Consider the following 7,918-nt stretch of genomic DNA (forward strand, 5'->3'; position numbering starts at 1 on the left):
TACCAGGAGTGGGGATCAAACCCACGTGGACTTTCGTCCATTGGATCTTAAGTCCAACGCCTTAACCACTCGGCCATCCTGGTCTACAGCAATATGCTGTTCAGTTGTTTAACATTTAAATATGATTCAACAATTAAAACAATTAAAAAAAATTAAACCAGCGCCCTGTCACAGAAACGTACCCCGGTCTCCCGCGCAACAAGCAGGGGTACTCAGCACTGTACTAACGAGGAGCGCTTGTCCGCAGCTCAGCGTGAGCTCTGTTTGCTGTCAGCAGACATTTCCTCATTTCAAAAGACGTTTTCGCCTGCTCTCAGTAATTAATGTCGGTTTGAAGTCTGTTCCTGTTGTCTCCACTCTTGACGAAGAGCAGCCTTACGTAGGAGACTCCCTCTCTCAAGAAGTTTGCCATCACCCTGCAAGAGAGAAGAGCCATCAACCACCAAGACACTTAACATTAAACACATGAAATGTGAGATGTTTTCTACTTAGGGATGTTATCGTTTCCACTCTAACTTCTTTGTCAGAAGTGGGATTTGAACAAACATCTCAAGGGGAAACTACAACCTGAACGCAGCGCCTTGGACCACCAGCCATCTTGCCTGTGGCTCTTAAATGGAATGATATGTTTTATTTATTTCTACTTGATGATAAGGGAAAAAAAGTTAAATGTAATTAGGGAAATGTCTTTTTTCATGGGGAAAACAAGTCTAAGCAAATGTAAAGTTTAGAGCAGCACTCAATAAAAACTATCTGAAACCGGTAGCGCTTCTTATGCGGATCAGTATATTCCGATACCAGTAGTTCTGCAGAAGAAATAAGAAAAGCTGAACTCCAAGCACTGTGTTGCCATTACTGCTACTGTGGCTGTAGCTGCTATAAGATCTACTCAGCGGGCACAGAATGTTGTATGAGGTCGGACTGGTTTGCGATGTCTAAATAACAGTATGCAAATTTAAGCTTATTTAAATAAGAGTATTTAGAATATAATACATGCTCCAAAAGCGTTAATCCTTCAGTGGCTGCTATTTGAAACGCCTTCATAAATGACACGTAATAGAAATTTATGCAGCTAGATTTTATGCTTCACCATACATTGCAGTCATGAAAATAAATCAATTTTCTTTAACACCTCTGGAAAAAGTTCTTCTGTGGAGCAGGTTTCAGACCTCTGCGTACAGCGCCCTTGATGTCATTTTATTTTTACAGCAGCAAGCATCCTGAAAGTTTTTTTTTTATATTTTTTTATTTGAACAACAAAAATACATATAATACAAAAAAGAGCACATATGACGTATCAACAACATCGTCAGGGGCACGTGCTATAATCCAATTACACTTTCTGAAAAATCTACTGTCCAGGCAAATGTACATGCTGATCTACAGAGTTCTTTTCTGCACTGAGCTGCTCATTTGAAATCCAGAAGGCAACACAGACGTGCTCCTATACCAAGAGTCTTATCTGGACCACCTGGGTAAAAAAACAGGAAACCTAAGCACTAATCTATACTGACAGCTTTTGAAAAGGAGCTCTGTAATATGCACAAATACAAAGACAAGGTATACATACTCCATAGGTTTAAAATTCAGGAATATGAATGGTCAATTATTTACAATTGGAGTTTTTATGTTTCGTATGATTTAGCGACTTTTTTACAACATGTAAAAAAAAACAGCACACCTAAATGACAAAGCCTTGGAGCTACAGAGAAAAACAAATTGCGTTTAAAGTAATTTTAAAGGCTCGAGATAACATTGCACTATAAACGCAAATGTTTGATTTCTTTGTCGCACTTACGTTTTGTTTCATGCAGTTTATTTCTGACACAAGACATAACAAGCTTGTGTATTTATGACAAAAAAGCAGGGCAACAATTTTCATTGACCTTGAAACTAAAATTGTTAAAAAGTAAGTTAAATGCACATATAGTAAATATATTTTCTCATATAATGGTGTGTTTTTTTTGTCTAAGTATCCTTCATGAATGGTTTAACAGACACTTTGCATGATTAAAACAAATATTTACGAATTTTAACGTTTTATACAATAAAGTTTTATTGTGAACATGAGCCCTGTTTATCGATATCACCAATACAGTTCTGGATTTTATTCTGCCTTCCTATGCCCAGATGAATTTTCTTTCACACAACAGCTCGCATGTGTGGTAGGGTATTAAAAGAATGATGTTGGCTTTTAATTGATAAACCATTTGCGTTTATACAAAATCACAATGCGTTGTCGCAGACATTGGGACATTCTCTGTTTAAACACCTGTCGTTTTCTCTTATATTGGCTCCTGTGCTTCGGTCCATTTGAGAGAGGAGAAGACACTGAAAAAGTCTTGTGAAAGTCGATTTTGCACCTGCGCCAATGCTGTAGTGGTATCATACAGACGCTCATACAAATCCATCACACGCTGAAAGCTCCGGAAGGCAACATAAAATATTGCTCTGTCTGTTGGTGGATTAGGTATGCACGCTTTTTTAATGTAAAATGCAATGTAAAAAGATCAAATTTGATTCAAAATCGATTAATGTAAAAACCGATAAAGCTCATGTTTTTTATCTAGTTTTATCTATATCTAGTTTTTCAAAGGTCTTTTAAAAAAAATGTTTATCGCGATTGTGAAAGTTAGAGAAGGTGTACCAGCGGGTGCCTTCATATGGCCAGCGTCAGTCTCGCCTGTAGCTGCGAGAAGGTTAAAAGCGCACAAGTGATCTGTCTTTCGTCAAAATAATTGCTGGAGCAGCAGGACGCAGAGTACCATCCAGCAGCTGTAGATGGTATTCGGGGAAGAGCTGATTCTGTTTTTAGCACAGAGAATGAGCTCAGTCCGGCTCCCAGCAGAATCCATTCTGGTTTGGTTACTGTCAGACTGGGCGTCTGAGGCTCTTTGGATCGCAACGTGAAAAAAAAGAACAAAAAACAATTGCTCACATCGTGTGATTTCCACGAGAGGAAGGGAAGATATCACTTAAAAAAAAACAGAACTGAATATTTGGATCCGGGGCCTCATACTTATCAAATTATTAAAATAATAATTATTAAAATATCAGATTGTGTTTCTGCAACATTTCGTGCACAGTACGCCGTATTTAACAATAAAACAACAGTCACAACGAGGGCTTTACACGCAGTCCGGGGTATTTTCCCCTTTTATATTTTTCCCACTTTATATCGAACCTGTTATACTCCCAAAAGTGCAGAGTAGCTTGTAAATATAAATGTACAATTCACCGCTGGTATAAACAGATGTGTGCCTTGTTTGCCTTTGTAAGCATTTGTTTCAAAAATAAGTCCACAATACGTTAAAAACACAAAAAACACAAACTTAATAATATAACGATACAAAATCAATACCTAATCATAAAGGCAATTAAGTACATATCCTTTCCTTTGAAAACAGAGAACACCTTTATATCTACAAAAAAAAAACGTGACATTTGTATATACTTTTGAATTACAAAGCCGACAGAGTAGTCCCTTAATTCAAAGATCAGATTTTGGCCAAAACAAGACATTCAGACGGGAGTTTAATTCGGAACAAGAGCCTCTGCTTCGTGGTTTATTGAGCTTTTGATCAACGTCTGAGTGAAAAAGATTCGCTATTTTAACTCTTTGATTAAAGTTCACGAAAGCACCTTCCTTCGAGCTGGAGTCGAACCAGCGACCTAAAGATACCTCACCATTTCCACTACAGTCCTCCGCTCTGCCAACTGAGCTATCGAAGGGAAGGTGGGAATACTGTTTATCTTGAATTTAAGCCACGAATCAGGTTTCTGCAGTATGAACTTCCAGGGATATTACAAAATGTTTGATGGGGCATCAATCGTTCCAGGCGGATATTGACACCTTTTTTTCTCGAGGGATCATATTAAACATTTCATTAGTATCGAGAGGAGGATCACCATGAGACACAGAACAGTTTCATTCTGTCTTTATTAGAAAGTAGTGTTTGTGCTACATTAATAATATTTTCGTGGAAATATAGAAGTTGTAATTTTTAAAACTTATATTTGAATCGAAATGTGGTTTTGAGTTAAATATTAGCATGTTAATGTAATTAGTTTGTGTTTGTCATTACTATATATTGTAACGCAACGGGGGCTCAGGCGGGCGCCCTTGCTGCATTAGGTCGGCCCAATCCCGACTGAGGCTCGAACCCGGGACTTCCGCGTCTCTCTGCAGCAACCCAGCCCGGTGAGCTAAAGAGAGATCTCTTTTCAGCCCAGTAGCTGTAGTCCTGCTATCGCAGGGAAGGGCGGTGACGTCACCTGCTCTGGTACGCCGGCTCTTACACAGTACCTGTCGGCCGTAAGCGTTACAATATATTCCCATGTTACTATAATTTGTAGCTAAAGTTTACTAGTTGTGTTTTTTATGATGATTATCATGTTTATTACAATATTGTATAAAATGCATAATTTGAACTACATATTTTTCAGGTGTGAATAATTGTATATTTTCAGAATAAATTTCTAAACCAAATCATTGGCTTGATTTACTAGTTTCTACACCTGTAAGACCTATCTTTGATGTATAATAGACCTTTAACTACATAGGTGTAACAGTCCTCTAAATGTATCCGTATAATAGAACTCCAACCATTTATGTATAATGGACATACTGTATAATCAGAGATGTCTAATTGACGTATAATGATATACGTATATTAGAATTTCATTCTAGACCCATTACGGACCACATTTATATGTCTAAGGTATGCGTTTAATCAACATACTGTATATTCTACAGAACATCTTTTGCCCACTGGGGAGACACTACAACAGGTAACACCCCGTGTGAAAAATCATGAGCATCTGTAAAAGCTCTCTACCTGCCCGCTCTTAACAGAGATGTGACGAGGGTCTAAAGGGACATTTTGAGCCGTAGAAACATTTTATCATTCTGTACTTTCCTGTGCAGTCAGGCCAATTCCACTTCAACTGCGCCTGACAACGGAGGTCGTTTTGAAAACAACGAGAGTAAAGGGACACTGCATATCTGCAGAACATCACGTCCGAGTTTCAGGACAGTAACATCAGAGATTGGAAGCTAGGGAGTTTCAGGTCTGTTATAGGTTCATGAAAGTCATACCTTTGCAATAAATATTTCAGAATCCCAGTCAAATCCAGTACAATTGCTGCACAGATCTGCATTCTACAATAAGAAAACTGTCCGTTTAATCAAACACGCCGCATAAAGCATTTTTAAAACAGGAGATATTGTTTTGGAATGCATCTTTCTATAAAAATAAAATGATTTGAAGGGCGCTATAAGCAGAGGTGTGAAAGCCTGCTCTACAAAAGAACTATATCCAGAGGTTTCACCTCGTGAGAGAAAGCATCTCAGAAAACGAAGTTGCAGTCGCTTCCATGCGTCATAACACCACTAGGTCAAACAACAAGAGCTGAAGAGCCGCTGTCGAGAGTAACGCGGCCGAGCTCTCTAAGGAGCTGGATTAAAGCTCCAGTCTCTTCATGAGCATCTGTTGGAGTCACACCGCTGCTATGTATTGTAGCGGCGAGGCTTAATAATAAGGCAGAATTAAGTGTTTCTGAGCTTCTCAAATGAGGCCCCATTTCTCTGTTCATCTCTGTGGTGCAGCCACAGAGAGACCATTAGTGCAGGGTGATTTAAGGTCCTAGGACAGCTCCCAAAGGGGGATGCACTTAGCTAAGCCTGGCTATCATGATCAATGGTCATCCATTGGTGCCTATCAGTCTAGGGAGTGCCGAATGGACATCTGGACTGCATTCCTAAGTGTCAAGAGTAAGTGACTCATATCTCACCTTGATCAACCAATCAGGGACTGGTAGGGCTGAGTAACCCACGTGGGACTCTGATGCCCATGGAACTTTCAGCCAATCAATGAGCTGAAGTTCCTCCAGGTAAAAACAGGCAACACAGATAGCCTGAGAGATTCAGATTCAATGAGAGCCTGAGAGATTCAGTAAGATTCTGGAGAGGATTCTGTGGACTGTTCTAAAGGGAATTCAAAGGAGAATTCCAAGGCTGGACGGCCCAGGAGCAGAAGGCTCCCAAGGGCAGGACATTCTCGCAGCGCGCCTCCTGACCATCCTGAGACTCAGCCCGGACAACCACGGAACGGCCAGTGTGTCTGAGTGCCAGAACTTTCCTTTGTTCTAAGAGTCTAGAGTGGAGGTTGCCAGAGAGTAACCAGCAGCAGGCCTCGTGAACAGGTCGGAACTGTGGACAGCTGAATCACTATTCAGAACTAGCTCTTCATCAGGAACGAACCGGTCCTCTTCCTGACTTGCTGGGACCCACAGTCATCTTTTCTCCTGTGCACAAACTTTGCTAGTTAAAGCCAACACTAGCTAGCCAGACAGTGAGCATCAGCAACGCACCGTCGCAAGCCGCACAGCACAGCCTGGCACGGAGCCAGAGAGTGCGGATTGGACAGCAACAAGCCTGCAACTGTTTCTTTGTGCCTGCAGGAGATCTGAATCCCCAGAGATTGGATGAGTATTCAACTTCAATGCATTACAGCTCGAGAATTCAATTGCTATCCCAACCAGTTGATATCAATTTAATTCCTAAGAGTTATGTACTTGTTTTGAGTATCTAATGTAGAAGTTATAACCAAGTTCATTTATGAAACGGTCTAAATGAATGATATACTGAACGTATGTCCTCTTGATATGTGTAACACTTCGTAACTGATTGAATATATACCTTTTGTATTCTGATAACCCTCTCGATAAGATCTGTTAGGTTTATATGCATATTCTATGTATTAATAAATGTATCCTCGTGTATTAGTACCTGTGTGTGTGCGTTGTTTGAGTTATGTCTCATGGTTGGATTCTAAAGCCATCAAAAGAATCAACTTTGTGATTTACTGCTACAATTAATAATTGTCTCAGTAAATGCCCAAACCCTACAGAACTGGTGCCTTCAGAGAGCCACAACGTTACATATTTGGTGTCCCTGAACGGCTATGAAACATTACAGTATCTCCTTGTTAAAAAGCATGTCTTTCAAGGCATGGTGGCCAAGTGGTAAGGTGTTGGTTTTATAAACCCAAGTTTGTGGGTTCAAGCCCCACCTGTGTCTGCTTCATTTGTCACCCCTCTCCTTTAGTTTCAAAGTCTTAAAAAAACTCGCAATGTAGGAGTCTCTATAGTAAGAAGAACATAACTGTCGCCAGTAATTAGGGTTCTTGCATATTCTGCCCTGTTTTTTATTCTACAAAGCCTGTCTCTCTTCACACCCATCTTCCAAATGATCACCTCAGCATTGGGAAGGAACGTGCATTTGGTATAGACCCACTCCACAGTCTGATCACAAACAGATCGAGTGAGTTGTCAGTCTAGGTTGGAAGTAAGGTTCGAAAGCACTTAAAATCTGACTTAGGAACGAGAAGACTGTGTTTTTTTTCTTTAAACAAGTAAACGATAAAATTATATAAGTAGTGGGACAAAACATTGTCTGCCTGCAAGACTATGTCATGCTAAACGCCACAAATTGTTTTCGTCCAGTCGTGTCAATCGTCCTAAAGTTACGGAAAATCAGATGCAACTGGTGCATTCAGCATACATTTCTTCAGGATAGTCGTATGGTTTAAAATAATGAATTCATAGGTTTGTGTCTTTTAAGCTTTGTGTTCCGCTCTCCAAATAGAGGCTTGGGTTCAAATTCCACTCCCGACATTTTTACCCTGTCTTACACTGTTCCAGTCCTCTTGTGCTCGCTGGCAATCACAATAGGAGGCAAACGGAGAAAATGCTTAGCAAGAACATAATGGACAGGAAAAAGCTTAGTGAATGCTTGAATGTGATTAGCAGAAGTAAGGTATGCATTCAAATGTTGAAGCCCGAATTATAAAAGCAGCAGAAGAAAGGTGCAGCACAATGCAATTTGTGAGAATTTGTGGGTTTTTATGCTGCTTGG

General features: G+C 40.0%; 3 non-coding genes across 3 annotated transcripts; 1 reads left to right on the forward strand and 2 right to left on the reverse strand.

Moving 5' to 3' along the window:
- Window positions 1-83, reverse strand: trnal-uaa (transfer RNA leucine (anticodon UAA)). The gene has a single exon. It is a non-coding gene; the product is annotated as a tRNA-Leu (tRNA).
- A 3,561-nt stretch (window positions 84-3,644) lies between these two features.
- trnay-gua (transfer RNA tyrosine (anticodon GUA)) lies at window positions 3,645-3,732 on the reverse strand. The gene is given in 2 exon segments: window positions 3,645-3,680; window positions 3,696-3,732. It is a non-coding gene; the product is annotated as a tRNA-Tyr (tRNA).
- Window positions 3,733-7,009: 3,277 nt separating this feature from the next.
- trnai-uau (transfer RNA isoleucine (anticodon UAU)) lies at window positions 7,010-7,081 on the forward strand. Its single transcript has one exon. It is a non-coding gene; the product is annotated as a tRNA-Ile (tRNA).
- The last annotated feature ends 837 nt before the right edge of the window (window positions 7,082-7,918 follow it).

The sequence above is a fragment of the Atractosteus spatula genome, chromosome 10 (genome assembly GCF_055471065.1).
Source record: "Atractosteus spatula isolate fAtrSpa1 chromosome 10, fAtrSpa1.hap1, whole genome shotgun sequence".
Taxonomy (NCBI): domain Eukaryota; kingdom Metazoa; phylum Chordata; class Actinopteri; order Semionotiformes; family Lepisosteidae; genus Atractosteus; species Atractosteus spatula.